Here is a 17,564-nt window from a genome sequence, read left to right on the forward strand (position 1 = left end):
GAGCACAACAGGATCAGCCAAGGATCTTAATGAAAAGTGGAGCAGTTTCAAAGGGTCAGTTGGCCTAACCATGATCCTAACATATGTTCCAAAGTTTCTATGACCAATGTCAGAGTCATCATTTCCATTTTACGTGTTGTTCCCCCTCCTAAATTCTCAAGGAATTCATCAATGTTTAACATCATTGAGAGGGAGTGTGGAGGGAGCCTTTATTCATCATCTGCTTCACTTGTAAAAATGGGGTCAGTCCTGTCAAGATGATTTATGGTCACACTTAAGAGATAAAATAGCTGTCCAGTAGTTACCCTCTGATGGAGGGCCCAGTCAAATTACTGTCAGTGCAATGCAGTCAGTAGTATCGCTGACATAGATATTGCAGAAAATGTATATTTGAGGCGTGTTTATGCTAAAGACTTGAAAAATCATATTACCCTTGTCACAGTGTATCTTATAACTGTTAGTTCAGATTTCTTATGGAAAGTTCCACGTTTCTTGGCTACATTTACCCTGCAGTGTTAACTCTGTGCTTTCATTGCTGATTTGCAGCTTGTTATGTTGTGCCATTAGCTCTTTGCTCTGACTTTACTCAGGTCATTTTAATTATTAGAACATGCTCCCAGCAAATGTTGTCTCTGATTTAGTGGGCACGTTGACAGGTCATTACCACGACTCAGCAGTTCATTGTAACAACTCGGAGAATTTAAGAGATTCACCAAATCAAATGCTGCAACGATTTGAAATGGGTCTAGAGAATTGGGGGAATACCTGTGAAGGGATCGAGTCACTGGTTAACACTCTGGGGATGTGGGTTTAAATTTAAATAAACTTAATGTCAGGGTGCTCATGAAATGCTCACCAATTATCTGAAAATCCGTCTTGTTCACTAAGTTCCCTTAGGGAAGGAAATCTGCTATTGTTACCTGGTCAGGTTTACAGCTTAATAAAATCCCAGCCAGTTGGTGGGATTTTAACCAAGGCACGCATTTGGGCAGGAAGGAGAGGAGTTGAATATTATTTAAGTGGAAGAAGACTGCAGAAAGCTACAGAACAAAGGGATTTGGGGGTCCTCGTCCATTACTTACCAAAAGCTGTCATCCAAGTCCAATGGGTAATAGGGAAGGCAAATGGTATGTTAGCCTTTATTTCAAAGGAAATGGGGTACAAAAGTAGGGAGACTTGGCTAAAACTGTACTCAACCTTAGTCAAATGCAACTGGAATACTGTGAATAGTTTTGGGCCACCTATCTAAGGAAACAAATGCTGGCATTAAAGGCGTTCCAGAGAAGGTTCGTTACTCTGCATCCTATCCAGTATCAGCACATCATTTCTCAAGTAAGGAGACCAAAACAGTACACAATACTCCAGGTGTGCCCTCATCAACACCCTATACAGCTGCAGCATAACCTCCCTGTTTTTAAACTCCATCCAGGACAATATTCCATTTGCCTTCTTAATTACCTGCTGCATCTACAAACCAACTTTTTTGAGAAATATAGACTAAATGTGGGCAAACGGGACTGGATTTATTCAGGTCAGCATGGACACGTTGGACCGAAGGGTCTGTTTCTGTGTGAAGCCCTATGACTCTATGACAGATATTAGCTATGGAGGGATGGTGCTATGAGGGGAGGTTGAATAGATTGGGCTGCTACTCATTGGATTTTCGAAGAATGAGAGTTGATCTTATTGAAACATTTGAGATTCTTTGGCAACTTGACAGGGCAGATGCAGGAAGGTGGTTAGCCTTGTGGACCAGAAGTGTAACCTCAGAATAAGGGATGCACATTTAAGACTGAGACCAATAGCGATTACTTCTCTCAGAGGATAGTGTATTGTGAAATTCTTTACAGCAGAGTGCTGTCAAGGCTGGGTCAATAAGTGTGTTCAAGGCTGAGATAGACAGATATTTAATCAGTAAGAGAATCAAATGTTATGTGGAAAAAGAAGAAAGTAGATTTGAAGGTTATCAGACCAGCCGTAATCTCTCTGAAACGTGGAGCAGTGAACTGAATGGCTTACTTCTGCTCCTCCATCTTAGGACCTTATGGACGTGTATATTTTATTTGTGTGGAGAGAGCTTATTGACTATTGCAGCCTTATCTCTCTCTCTCATCTCATTATCCAGTCAGCTAAGTGCTCCCGAATAATAAGTGCTCACACAATTAATAGTCACCATCTTTTGCTATTCATCGTAACTAAAGAAATGACCAAATTAGTGCAGTGAATGGTACCAGGTCGACGTTGTTGACTATGAGATCTTTGATTGGGGTTTTAACCTGGGCCAATCAGGGAGCCCTGGCTGACATATATAATCAGGAGATTCAGAATCTCCTCCGTTTAGGGGATTGACTCTGTGCTAGCTCGTGTTACAATCAGTGTGTTACTGCTGCTGTTGGTTTCTGCTATTTTGGGGAGGTGGGGCAGAAACCTGATTCCTGAACTGGCAGAATTATTTAGCCAGTTTGTTAACTGGTATTCCTTCTTTATTGAGGACTGATTTCTACACTGCCTGATCCACCGTCAATGTGTTTCAGGTGTAACTCAGTTCACATTAGAGGATTGTTGTTTCACTGGCTGGTTACAGCCTGTGTGTTACTCTTTTCTCTTCTACTTTGAGAAAAGGACAATGTTGATTTTGTGGCAACGATTAGCACTTGCAATCTAGTTTTCATTTATTTTGTATGTGTCCTCACTGTTTTTTGGGGTTTGGATGGAGCCCTTGTGCGAAAATACAACTTTCTAGATGAGCTGTTCCTGTGGGTAGACCTGATCCTGGACTGGGCCTCTGTAAAGACTGAATACCTATGTGTGTGTGTGTGCACTGTGAGGTGAGCACTTGCTGCATCCTGGAGTGTGGGAGTTGACCTTGCCTTTGGGAGTGGACCAAACCGCTGTGGGTTAACTGCACCCTTACAATGTAATGTTGTTCCTGTGAGTGGGCCTGATTCTCTATAGATGGGCCAGGACTCTATGGAGACTGAACACCTGTGTGCTGTGGGGTGTGCATTTGCTGTCTTCAGGAGTAGATTCTGCCCTTGGTTGTGGACTCTGTTTTTAGCAATGGACTCTGCAGATTGGAGTGAATTCTATTTCTGACAATGCACTTTGCATAATGGAGTGGACTCTGTTCCTGGGAATGGACTCTACATTTTGAAGAGAACTGTTTATCGTAATGAACTCTGTACCAGAAAGGACTCTGTTTGTTGGTAATTGACTCTGTCTTGTTGTTTGGTGCGTTTATCCCCTGCACTGTCTGGTGTGTCCCTGGGTCTAGCAGGCCTTACTGTGAGCCTCATAGGTCGTCCTGAAAGCTGTCACCTCGAGGGCCGGAGGCTGGGTAGGCCGTTCTGTGAACCTGAAGGTGGGTAGGCTGTCCCAAAAGCCAGAAGGTGGGTAGTCCACCCCGATGCCAGTTGCCCTGAGAGCCAGAAGATGGGTAGGCCGTTCTGAACACTGTCTTCCCGAGAAGTGGTAATCGGGACGGGCTGTCCTAGAGATGGTCGGAAGGTGTATCAAAGCTTCTGAGAGCCAGAAAATGCATAGGGCCAGACAGAGATTCGGAAGGCTTGTGGACAGTCATCCCAGGGAAGGGGGACAGGCTGTCCTAGAGGTGGCCGGAAGGTGTGTCAGGGCAGTCCACAGGCCAGATGGTGCGTCTGGGTGGGTGAGAGCTGGATGGTGTGTAGGGGCAGACCAAGAGCCGGAAGGCGGGTAGGCCGTCCTCAATGCTGTCACCCCAGTCAGGTACTGGGTCGGACTGTTCTAGAGGTGGCCGGAAGGTGTGTCAGGGTGGACTGAGAGCTGGAAGTCGGGTAGGGATGGGCTGCTTTTGTGCCTAGAAGGTGGGAGGGACAGGTGTCTTGCTGGGTTGCTGGGGTGTCTATGCTATATGTGCTGTTTTATTGTTCAGTTTATCGAACTGTCTGTGATTGTGTTTGTGATGTGACGTATGTGCATTTACTGTTCCCATTTCTATATAATAAGGTGGGATTTGAGGTTTATCCTCATTTCCCTGTGAACTGATTGTACGGTGAGGTGTGGCTGCCCCATTCTACTGTAAATTGCTGTTTCTTGTGTACAGCTATTAATGTTAGCTGTTTGTAATTTATACAGGTTAATGAAATTTTTAAAAATAAATAAACAGGGGATTCTGACTTCAGGGATCAACTCTGAGCTGGCTGGCTACAGCCAGGGTACTGTGCACATGTAAACAGAGGATGGTGCTGGTAAGGCACCATCTGAGAAGCAGAAGATTCGACGTTTAAGACACAAGCCCTTCATCCTCATTCCTGATGAAGGGCTTATGCTGAAACATCGATTCGCCTGTTCCTCGGGTGCTCCTGACCTGCTGTGCATTTCTTGCACCACACTCTTGATTCTAATCTCTAGCATCTGCAGTCCTCACTTTCTCCCTCATGTAAATAAAGAGTGACTTGGTGATGGGATACCAGCCTCTGTGCAGTTATTTCACCTAAAGATGCAGGCCATTAACATATGTGACTGCTGACCCATAGTTAAAATATTGGTTCTTGGCTGATTCTAAGCAACTCAGTTCAAGGGGACTTGGGGATAGACAACAAATGCTAGTGACACCCAGATCCCATGAATGAATTTATCATTTGGCAGCTTCCATAGTCATTCCGAGGAACTCACTTGCAAATGGTCAGTTTAATTGAATGAATAGCACAGCTTCCTGTCGAATCCTCGAGGGGTTGTCATTCCAGAACTCAAACCACGAGGCTGTTGTGGTTTTACGTTTTACTTGTTAGGACATCACAACCTTTTTACAACTACCACCACTTGTTAAGATTTGGAGATGCCGGTGCTGGACGGGGGTGTACAAAGTTAAAAATCACACAACACCAGGTAATAGTTCAACAGGTCTATTTGGAAGCATTAGCACTAGATGAGAGACTTAACAAACAATCCAGATCTTTTTCAATATATAATTTCAGTCACATCACACTGTAAACTTTTGCTATAAATTCTGTGTCTTACAATCGTCTACTCCACAACCACCTGATAAAGGAGCAGTGCTCTGAAAGCTAGTGCTTCCAAATAAACCTGTTGGACTATAACCTGGTGTGATGTGATTTTTAACTTTGTACACCACTTGTTAATTTATATTTCATCTTATTGCAGTTTGGAGAGCGTTGAAAAAGAACGGTTGCCACATTCCCCTACATAGTGGCAATAACTGTACTCCCAAATGAGTAAAGAGAAACATTTCGGAATGAGCTGGAAGAGGTGATAGAGCAGTAAATTCGGTCATAAATTTGAAGTAAATAGATCAATTTTATTATGACCATCCAGATAAGGGCCTCTGCATAATGGAGGGTGGCATGGGAGATGAGGACCATATGTTTATATGACGTTTTTAAATATCTGCTAACACCAGGGTACACCAGAGGATGAGTTCTGGCAGAATGCAACACCACAATTGCCAAGCAGATAGGACAGACGTCATTGCAGCCAGGATGAGGCATAAGACGCAGTACTGTAGCTCAAGAGTGGAGACATTAGTCAAATGCTGTTAGAATTCTTGTTCTTCCAACTGTCCTTGCTTAGTTGTGTCGACAGTGTCATTTTTTTTCTTCCTGTTACAGTAATGCCCACTGTTCCTCTTTATTATTGTGGGATATGGGTGTCACAAGCATGGCCAGCATTTGTTAGCCATCCCTATTTCCCTGTGATCTGACCCTATTTCACAAGGTAGTTAAACATCAACCACATCTGGAGTTGATTGGAAGCAGACTGGGTAAAGAGAGACTTCCTTTATGACCCAGATGTATACTTACAGCAGTCATAGGATCCCTACAGTTGGGAAGTAGGTCATTACACCCATTGAATCTCACGACCCTCTGAAGGGTATCGCACTCAGACCCACCCCTCTCCTCTCCCTGTAACCTTGTATTTCCCATGGCCAATCCACCTAACCTGCACAACTTTGGATTGTGAGAGAAAGCCAGAACACCTGAAGGAAACCCACACAGACTCAGGGAGAATATGCAAACTACACACACACAGTGGCCCAAGGGTGGAATCGAACCCAGGTTCCTGGCACTGAGGCAGCATTGCTAACCACTGAGTGACCATGCTGCAATCTCGATGTTCCTGATAGATTAAGAATCTGCCAGAAGTCTGACTGGAGTATCCAGTGGGCTTTTGCAACTGGTGAGGTGGGGGTTAGTCTTCCCTGAAGATGCACAATCCTTTGTTTCAGGTGAACATCTATGAACTCATGGCACTTGTTGAAAAAGAGCAGTTAATTTTCCTCATCAAAACTCCACCATTATTAAAATTGGTAATAGTTTTGTTACCACCATGATTGAGACTCGTTTCCATTTCCAGATTTTATCGATCAAATTTGAATTTCAGCAGCTGCGGTGGTGGGATTTGAACCTGCATCCCCATGGGATTATTCTGGTCTCCTGGGATTATGAGTCCAGTGACATTGCTACTGCCTCCCCTTCACTGGTGACAGCCCAGGAGCTTCTCTTCCACCTTCCGTCAGGGAAGACAAAGCAAGTAAACTGGCCGGTTCTGGCCAGTTTCCAGCAGTGTGAGGGGGAGCTGGGAAAGGAGGGCAAGGATTGTTTGAGCATATGAAAGATCTGCAATGATCAGGTCATTGGGCTGTTCATGAACTTCACGTCTCAGTTCTCCGCCACACAAATCCGTAACTTAAAAATGTCATTATTTTGATTCTTGACAAGATCGCTTTGTTGACTGAAGAATATTCTTGTGATTTATTATTGCAGATGTCCCAGGTCTCTTGACAGGTTGAAGATAGATCTAATTACTCACAATGTGTCAATTGTGTTACTGTTAAATGGATTTGCATCTGATTGGCTGGACAGCTGGTTTGCTATGCAGTGTGAGGCTAACAGCACAGGTTCAATTCCTGCACCAGCTGAGCTTACCACAAAGGGCTCCCCTTCTCTCATTGACCTGAGCCGCAGTGATTCATACGTTAAACCATCACCAGTTATCTCTCTCTAATGAGAGATCATGATCCTCTGGACCTATGGTGACTCTACTCTTATCAAGTTCCTCACCTTGATGTGGGAAATTTTCAAATACAGGCTGGTCCCTCAAGCGAGGCAGAAATTAGGAGCAGGAGAATCACGAGGCAATGCCTATAAACTCCCAGAAGCTGGATTTTACAGAGATATTGGCTTAGCCTCGAGACACACATTTTGCCACCTCTTTTGAACGGCAGCCTCACAGAGGAGGCCGGAGCTGCTGCCAGGACAACAGGTAGCGCAGGCCCAGGATCAAAGAATGGCCCAATTCACGGATAAATAATGGCAGGAAGGGCTTGGCAGGGTGGGAATGGTGGGGAGTAAAGGTTTGGGTTTTGCTCTCAGCTGGTTTCTCCTTCCTGCGTCTATTGATCAGTCACTGAGAGCCTTTGAGGCAGCACTGTGTGCTGCCTTGATCCACCCCACCCCATTCCCAACACCATGGAGACCACAAACAACCTGCATGGTTTTACCTATTGCACATATCACATGGCAACAGGTCTGGCCCACAGTGGTGACTGCGCTTCCTATAAGTGATCATTGATTGGTCATTTAAGAGTGCCAATTGGCTGGAACTCTGAATATGGGCTTTCCTGGCCTGGATTTAATTCTGGTGAAGAGAGGAAAGTAGCAGGTAGTGTTCAGGCATGTTGCCATCTGAACTAATGAAATACCCTCCTGGATACAGGCACATTCCAACAGAGGCCATTAAATACCACATCATGCTCCTCAAAACACCAGCAGTAGATGTTTGGGAGTAACTGGGGTTGAGAAAAGCACAGCAGGTCAGGTAAGCATCCAAGGAGCAGGAAATTTGACATTTCGGGCAAAAGCCCTTCATCAAGAATAACTCCCCCATTCTTGTCCACATGATGGTCAGTCCATGGGTTTTGAGAGACACGGAGAGAAGGGAGTTCAAGAAAAATGAAGTGAGTTTACTCTGCAAGTTTAATCACGCTGTGCTTTTTAGAATGTTTCTGCAATGCATCCATACGGCATCACCATACACAGCTATAGATGTGCCACTCCTCACTATGACACTGAGACTGCTTTGCTTGGCTTCCCTGTTAGTTCATCATAGGCTGGCCCTAGCTCAGTGTTGTTGTAGGAAGAGAGACAGGAAGGAAATGGAAACATGATTCAAACTGTGTGGAATCTGAAACATTGGGTTGGAGAAAGACAGCCCAACCCCAATCTCACAATCTCAAATTCGAAACGATTAAGCTGGTTTTGAGCAGTCAACTCACCTTCCTGTTCATATTTTCCCCAGTGCTAGTAAATTGGGGCACAGGATGTTAAATCACACAATCTAATGGCTGGTTTTACGGCTAACATCTGACCTTGAAACAGATTTAAATTAGTGGCACATTTTGTCACAGCTGGGAATGCTACATTATGGTAGCTCAACAGTCATTGCAAGTGTAGAATTACCCTGAAAATAATAGAATAAAATCGAAATGTTCTATTTTTAAGAAACGCATACAGAATCTACCAAACAAGATTCTAATCAGAGCAAGTGGCAGAAACGTGATTGAGAGGACAACTGGTAGTTGTGATAACATTTTGCATTCAACGAATAAATACTTAACTGTCACCACTCAATAATTGGAATAAAACTGCCTTTAAAAGGTGTTCTTTTTCCCTCCAGCCTGTTTAATGCCCGGGCTTAGAAGACATCATCAGGTTTTTCTTTGACATAGTTCTACAATAGAAACTCTGCCAGTTGTCCCTGGAGCTGACATGAGTGAATTCATTCAATGGCATTCAGAATGTTATCACACATCCTGCTGACAAAAACAAAGCAACAGTTAAATTTGTGTGGTGTGTTTCACAATTGCAGCACAATCCCATGCAGAGCCAATGTATTTTTGAGGTGTAGTCGCTGTTGTAAGAGATACAGAGGCCAGTATGCACCCACCAGGTTCCCACAATAGCAATGTGACTATGACCAGATCATTTTTTTTGTTGTGTGTTGTTAATTCCAGTTTAAATATTGGCCAGGCCATCAGAGATAACACCTCTTCTCTTCCCCAAAATACTTCGACATGTTATATATTGTTCATCTGAGACGATACCCAACAGCTTCTTAGATATTTAGGATCGTAGGACAGAGGAGCAGGATTAGCCCCTTCGAGTATGCTTGGTCATTCAATAAGACCATGATTGATCTGGCTGTGATCTCAAACCCACTTTCCTGTCTGCCTCCTCATAACCCTTGACTCCCTTGTCTATCAAAAACCTAACTCAGCCTTGAGTGAATTCAATGACACAGCCTCCACTGCTCTCCGGGGAAGAGAATTTAACTGGCTGGCAACCCTCCGAGAGAAAATCTCCTCATTTCCATCGATTCCTTTTCTCTAGCTGACCTTTACTCAATCCTTTGTCTGCCCAACTGCTGTTTTTCTCTCTGTGGGCTCCTTCTCCACCAATTGTTTACTCTTTCCCCCTCCCCCTTCTCTAGCATATACACCAACGGTGTGACTAGCTACAATCAGTTTTGATGAAGGGCCACTGGATCTGAAATATTTTCTTTGCTTGCTCTCCACAGATGCTGCCAGATCTGCTGAGTTTCTCCAGCAATTTGTTTGTTTCTGATTTCCAGCAACCACAGCTCTTTATTTTTTGTTTGGACTTTGTTCATGGTGTCCTCACCTCTTGAACTTCATACCCCATAACTTAGACCCCTCACCCAAAATTGTGCTGCACTACTGAGGGAATGCCACTATGTCAAAGGCTTCAGATTGACATTATAGTGTGCCTGTCACTACTGCAGTAATCAACCATTGCCTGTACATTATACAAGGATTATTAGGAGAAGAACTATGCTGTATGGGCCAGGCAAGAACAGCTTTCTACTTCCTCATGATCCTCTTTGAGTGAATTGGTTCTCTTGTCTACCTGCACCTTCTGCACTTTAGATACAACACATTAGGAGGTTAAAGAGTTTTCAAAGAATCAAAGAACCCCTACATTGTGGAAACAGGCCCTTTGGCCCAACAAGTCCACACCAGCCCTCCAAAAAGTATCCCACCTAAACCCATTACTCTACTTTTTAACCCTAGCTAATGCACCCTATGGGCAGTTTAGCATGGCCAATTCACCTGACCTCCACATCTTTGGACTGTGGGAAGAAACCAGAGAACTTGGAGGAAAGCCATACAGACATTGGGAGAATGTGCAAACTCCGCATAGACAATCACCCAATGCTGGATTTAAACCTGGGTCCCTGGCGCTGTAAGGCAGCAGTGCTAAGTTTTATTGTTTAAGTGAGATTGCTCAAGGACTCTTTTGATAAATGGTATTGCTGATCATCTAATTAGAACCAGTGTCTTGCAGTATCATCATATTAAGTATTGCTGTACATAAATTGCATGTTTGATCCATTCCACCACTGATTGATTGATTTCAGGGAGTATATCTGTGCTTACAAACAATGCCAGGATGTAATAGTCAGCACAGAAGAAGTAATTACATTGTTTGACAAATAACTTTTCTGCTGTCCTACCTAGGGTGAGGCATATAGGGAACATAAAAGAGGGTGAGGATTAATAACTAAAATGCTGGAGAGAATGATATATGAGGGGCATTAAATTTTTGGAGTTTGATTCATGTCCAGCCAGTGGCAAACTAGATATATTTAGAGTTAAAGTGGAATTACTTTGATGTGTCTTTTTGTTTATGTCCCTTTCAAATCAGATATAGTGATCAGAATGGTTTAAGATGCACGTTTTTCGCTTTATGACTTAATTCAGTCTGATGTCCAAGCTGTGAGTCATGTAGTGGGGCCCAAAGGAAAGTTCTGTTGAAGAAAGGTCATACTGGAAATGAATGTAGTGGTCATACTGGTTCCCTATTCTGAAGTATTACAGGAGGAGTTGGTCCTGTAAGTGTGTGCCTCTCCCTCACACACACTAAAAACATATGCAAGCAGGCACACACATCTCATGCTCACTCAATACAGCCAACACACTCTAAACAATACACAGCACACACGTGCATGCACCCACACACCACATACTAGACATGTAGCACACACAACACAACCGGAATACACATGCAGACACGTCGTACACATCAACCCTATCGCAAGCAACACACACAACACGCACGCAACACACACAGTTTTCTCCTATTTTGAGACATGGTTGCAGGTTTTGTAGTACTGTGTCTGAGCCAGCAGTTCTGGGTTCAAGGCTTACCTTGGATCTTGATGGTCACAGCAAATGTGTTCATAACGTGGCCAAAACAGGTTTGAGTTCAACCTCCAATCCCTTCCAATATCTATATGGCAGGCACTAATGCTGGGACAGTCTTCCAGTGAGCCATGATTGATATAGACTGGTACCCTCAAGCTATATCCTCTGGTGACATGCTGGTAACTGTTCTTAAATTCTTTCTTGGGATGTGAGCATTGCATCACTTGTAAGGCCAGGATTTGTTTCCCATCCCTTAAATGCCCCTGGACTAAGTGGATTATTAAGCCATAACAGAGGGCAATTAACAGTCAACCAATTATTGTGGATCTGGAGCAACATGTAGACTAGGCAGAAATGGGTACTGCAGATGCTGGAGATTAGAGTCAAGATTAGAATAGTGCTGGAAAAGCACAGCAGGTCAGGCAACATTCGAGAAGCAGGAAAATTGACATTTTAGGCAAAAGCCCTTCATCAGGAATGAGGCTGGGAGCCTTGGGCTGGAGAGATAAATAGGAAGGGGTGGAGCTGCGGAGAAGGTAACTGAGAGTTCAATAGGTAGATGGAAATAGGGGTGAAGGTGATAGGTCAGAGAGAAGGGTGGAACGGATAGGTGGGAAGGAAGATTGACAGGTGGCACGAGTCTTGAGGACGGTGCTCAGCTGGAAGGTTGGAACTGGGGCAAGGTGGGGGGAGGGGAAATGAGAAACTGGTGAAGTCCAGTCGAAGGGTCCTGAGGCGGAAGATGAGGCGTTCTTCCTCCAGACGTCGGGTGGTGAGGGAGTGGCGATGGAGGAGGCCCAGGACCTGCATGTGCTTGGCAGTGTGGGAGGGAGAGTTGAAGTATTTGGCGATGGGGTGGTGGGGTCGATTGGTGCGGGTGTCCCAGAGATGTTCCCTGAAGCGCTCTGTGAGATAGCGTCCAGTCTCCACAATGTAGAGGAGACCGCATCGGGAGCAACCGATACAGTAAATGACATTTGTGGATGTGCAGGTGAAATTTTGATGGATGTGGAAGGCTCCTTTAGGGCCTTGGATGGAGGTGAGGGAGGAAGGTGTGGGTGCAGGTTTTGCAATTCCTGCGGTGACAGGGTAGGTGACAGGAGGGGAAGGTGAGCTTTTGGGAGACATGGACCTGACCAGGTATTCACGGAGGGAATGGTCTTTGTGGAAAGACGGGTGGAGGTGGCGACGGAAATATATCCCCGGTGGTGGGGTCTGTTTGGAGGTGGCGGAAATGTTGACGGATGATACGGTTAACGCGGAGTTTGGTAGGGTGGAAGGTGAGGACCAGGGAGCTTCTGTCCTTGTTGCGGGTTGGAAGGGTGGGGTTCGAGGGCGGAGGTGCAGGATGTGAATGAGATGCATTGGAGGGCATCTTCAACCACGTGGGAAGGGAAATTGCGGTCTTTAAAGAAGGAGGCCATCTGGTGTGTTCTGTGGTGGAACTTGTCCTCCTGGGAGCAGATACGGTGGAGGAAGTGGGAATACGGGATAGCATTTCTGCAGGAAGTAGGGTGGGAGGATGTGTAATCCAGGTATCTGTGGGAGTTGATGGGTTTGTAAAAATGCCAGTATTGAGTCGGTCATTGCTGATGGAGATAGAGAGGTCCAGGAAGAGGAGGGAGGTGTTGGAGATGGTCCAGGTGAACTTAAGGTTGGGGTGGAATGTGCTGGTGAAGTTGATGAATTGTTCAACCTCCTCATGGGAGCTAGACTATGTAAGGACAACAGATTTCCTTCCCTAAAGGGCATTAGTGTGCCAGCCAGGATCTTACAACCATCAATAATGGTAATTGTGGTCACTATTACTGAGACAAGCTTTTAAATCCAGATTTTATTAATTGAATTCAAATTCCACCAGCTGCTGATGTGGGCTTTGAAACCATATCCACAGAGTATTACTAGTCCAGTAGCACCAGTATGTACACCACTATCTATCCCTCCATGCCATGTCCCAGAAGAAAACAACTAAAGAAACAATACATGCCTCATTTGTCTGATTTGTCACTGGACATGGAATTGTCTCTAAAACTAAGCCTAGTTAAGGGTGGATCAAGCCAATAATCATAGTCCTTTGCTGTTCCTGTTGACCTTGGTTAACCCATCAAAGGGCGGGGTAAAAGTGGGAGTCTCTGCACCAATGAGTTCCAATGGGTACTTGATTCAACAACCCATCAGGGCACTTCAAAAAATCTACCATTTATCATGTACCTTCAAGCAGTCCCAGTTGTGAAAAACACAAAGTGTTTACAATATCCTTCAAAGAAATGATTTCAGGAACAAAATTGTTCACATTGAATGAACGTGTTAAATGTACAGGGTTTTTGTTTTGCGTTTACTGGTGCCTGTTTTTCCAGGCGGAAGAACTTAAATCCTTCCAGATCTTTTGAACTAATTAGAGATGCGATCAGGCTTTGTGATGTTGTCACTCAGTCCTGCTGCTCTGCATTTCTCACCCCTGTGGTCTGATTATAACACGTCCAGGGTTCAATTTATCATCAATCAGCTCGAATCTTATTTTTGAATTAATTCAAACTAGCTTTAGTTGTCGTTATATTATTGCACAGCTTACTGAAAGGCACTATGCCTTTAAGACAGCTAGATGACATCACAGCATGAGAAACTGTAATGTGAGGTGTCTATGTTCTCTGTGCAGTTAGTCTCTTAATAAACTCTGTTAGTCAGCAGTCAGACAGCTTGTCCATCTGTTTGTCAGCATGTCAACTACGTATGTAATATGACAGCAATCTAAGTCACTGCGTACCTAAGTCTGAGATATCATTACCAGCGCTCATAGTTGGTTGTTAAAAAAACTCCCAGATATCTGACTCAACACAAACCTGACTCTCTGTGGTATATGTAATATGGGCTCACATCAGTTGAGAAGCCAAGGTGATTACTTTGGTGTCTATGTGTGCTCAAGACAATGGTCCTTTCAGTGGGGATAGTTACCATGGAAATTGGGAAAGTCATAAGTTTGATGTCTATTCTGTGTTGAATCATTTCAAAATAACTATCTAATTGCTTTCCCCTAAGTTAAAGTACAAAGTCCTTCTAACCAGCAATTTTGAATCTATAAATTTAAGAGAAAATATTGCTTTAGAATAGATCTATTCCCAACCTTGTCCTTTCCTATAAGCCATAAATATTTCTCCCAGACTACCTCTTGCTACAGAGGATGTGCAAATTTGATGTTGGAATGCTACGGTTAGTTCTACCGTTGATCTTGGCCAGGAATTTACTAGAATGTCACGGCTCTTAACATTAGGACCAAAAGCAGATTCCAACCAAGTTTGTGTGGGAAAAAGGCAGGAGAGAGGCTGCAGCAGCTTGGACAATAAAGGACAGCAATGTGCCATCTGGAGCCACTGGTCCATGGACCTCAATAGCAATGGCAGCTGCTGCAACAGCAAAGGAAAGAGAAGCATTCCCACTTTGAGGTGCACTCAGAGGACTGGCAGGAAAAATACTGACGTGGCAGGACCAGACAGACATGCCCTGGCATAACTAGGTGACTTGGCGTCAGAATAGGAAAGTCTTTTAAGATAAGCAGAGTTTTTCTTCTGTCAGACTGTTGTTCCAATGTTGAATTCCCTTTCCAAGAAAATATTGGAGGCTGGGATTTAAATTTATTTAAGGCTGAGTTAGAAATTTTGTAATACAGATACAGAAGTCATGGGTGATGGGTTGCAGACAGGAAACTGGAACATATCAGCTGTGATCTAATTGAATGACAGACCAAGCTTGAAGGGCCAAATGGCCTGTTCTTTCTCATGCGTCTTATATTCCTCTGTTCCTATTGCAGTGATAATTACTGGCGGAATCAGAGCTGTAGGGGTGTGCATTGCTGCTGACAGGATCCTCTGTGCATCATGGAGCCTCTAGAAAGAGCAGCTTCTCCCCTTAGTCCCTGAGATACTGCTGGGAGATCCTATCGAAGAAACTGGCAGAAACCCCTTGAGGTAGAAGCCCATTCTAATGAGGTGAAAAGTTGGATGCTTGGTTGTTTTAATTAACCAGCTACCACTAGTGGAGCTACTGTTGGTCCCATCACTGTACATGTACCATGACAGTGGGAGCATTCACTCTTCCTCCTATATTCCTTTTCCTGTCATTTTATTACCAACTCAGAGTTGTAATGGTGTAGGTGGAGGTGATTCAGTCAGTTGTGTCTGCATAGCCTTTTTAGCACTTTGGTTTCATGCCAATCTCCTGTATTTACCCCATAACCCTGCATGTTGCTTCCATTTAAATAATCATCTAATGTATGTCAGGCCTAGATATAGCTCATGTCTATTTTTAAAAAAATATTATGGTGTTTCTGAAGTGAATTTGCTGACATTGCAGAAAGCGAGTAGGCAGGGTGGTGACCCAGGTTACATTTTGAGCAACAAAACCTTGTTCACACAGATAATCCGTCATTTCGATTTTCTTTAGAAGATAGAAGGAAAAGTTTCTGAGCTTTCATTGTGATACAGGTTTCTGTGTCCAACAGGGTCTTTGTACCTATGAGGTAATGCTTATGTTAGTTTCAAGAACTAGACATGGCTAATGTGATATTGAAAGATTCAACAGATGTTCATTACAGCTCCTAGTATGTACATACATTACAGTAGCTGGCACCTTAAGGTCTAGGTTAACACTAAGTTATTTGATTGCAAATAGGGGTAAGTGGTCAGCTGCGTGTCATGCTTTAAGTGGCCCCAGTTAAGATGGAGTCTGAGAACTTTCCATCCTCTGCAATGAAATTGTGATGATATAATGAACATGTCTTTCAAAGGTATACCACATACTAGCTGTGAGACAAAACCAATTAAGCTCCATGTATATCTGTGTGCACCTGTGTAGGTATTGAATCTGCTGGGTAGAATTTACGTGGAGGATGATAGTCCTTCAACCCATTTCAAAGTCAGGGTGAGCCCACTTCTGCCTGGCCAGATCACACCAAGCTAATTTTTGAATGTCAGACCATTCCTTGGCCTTGGATCAGTCCTCTGTGCCTATTTGGGAGGACAAAGTCAGAAGTCACAAGACACCAGGTTATAGACGCCAGGTTTATTTGAAATCACAAGCTTTTGGAGAGTTGCCCCTTTGTCAGATGAAGTCTATCATAAGTGGAAGGAGGTCCATCCTTCAAAAAGGCTGCTTTGACCATGAGATGGTCTCAGCAGCGACACATGGATTGATGGTCACTGTTGGGATTAATAGTCAGTCTTCAATGTCAAGGAGCATTGGAGCCAGATAAGAAACTGAGTGGGGCAGGAGTTTCACTGAGGCAGGTCTCAGTGAATGGGGATTGGGCTCAGCAGAGCACCACATGACATGTGAACCCAATGTTTCTGGCAAAGTAGGGGTTTGGGTCTGTGTGTATGTCCATCTGTGGTTGGATTCATTCAAATAGATTTTCCTCATCCTGCATTTGCAGTAGAAACCATTGTTACTTTTCAGCCAAACATAATATGATACGTAATAGCAGCCCAGAAATGACCTATCACTATCCCAGTCAGTTTGTTCCTCTTCCTGAACAGAAGCAATCACATTCTGCTCCAGCTTCATCCAAGCAAGGGCATAATCACTGGACTATTAATCCAGCTAAAGTTGTGGAGACTGAGGTTTAAACCCTGTCATGGCAGATGGTGAAATTTAAGTTCATCAAAAATCTGGAATTAAGGGTCTAATGTTGACCATGAATCCATTGTCGATTGTCAGGAAAATCTCATCTGGTTCACTAATGTCCTTTAGGGAAGGAAACCTGCTCACTTTACCTGGTCCAGCCTACATGTGACTCCAGACCCACAGCAACAATTAGGGACGGGTCATAAATGTGGTGTCCGCGCTCAAGTCCTGGGAATGAAAGAATAAAGTGACATCATGGAGATCAGCTCTGCAAGCTCAGCAGTCATGGGCACAGGTGCCCACTTGTTAACGTTACAGTGGTGCTGGAAAAGCACAGCAGGTCAGGCAGCATCTGAGGAGCAGGAAAATCGACGTTTCGGGCAAAAGCCCTTCACCAGGAAAGGGCTTTTGCCAGAAACATTGATTTTCCTGCTCCTCGGATGCCGCCTGACCTGCTGTGCTTTTCCAGCACCACTCCAATCTTTACTCTAATCTTCAGCATCTGCAGTACCCACCTCCTGCCCATTAGTTAATACCCAACATATCTGCGCCAAAGTATAGCCAAGTTGCTTAGTCAGCAAGAGCAAAACATTAGTCATTAATGCCTCAAAGCAAAACTTCTCATCAAAGGTGTCAGTTTGTTTTAATGACTATTACAAGAGGTTAGCACTCTTGTGAATAATTTGGCTGGGTATGAAATCATTTGACATCAATGGGATGAACCTGC

Source organism: Chiloscyllium punctatum, chromosome 48 (genome assembly GCF_047496795.1).
Source record: "Chiloscyllium punctatum isolate Juve2018m chromosome 48, sChiPun1.3, whole genome shotgun sequence".
Classification (NCBI taxonomy): Eukaryota; Metazoa; Chordata; class Chondrichthyes; order Orectolobiformes; family Hemiscylliidae; genus Chiloscyllium; species Chiloscyllium punctatum.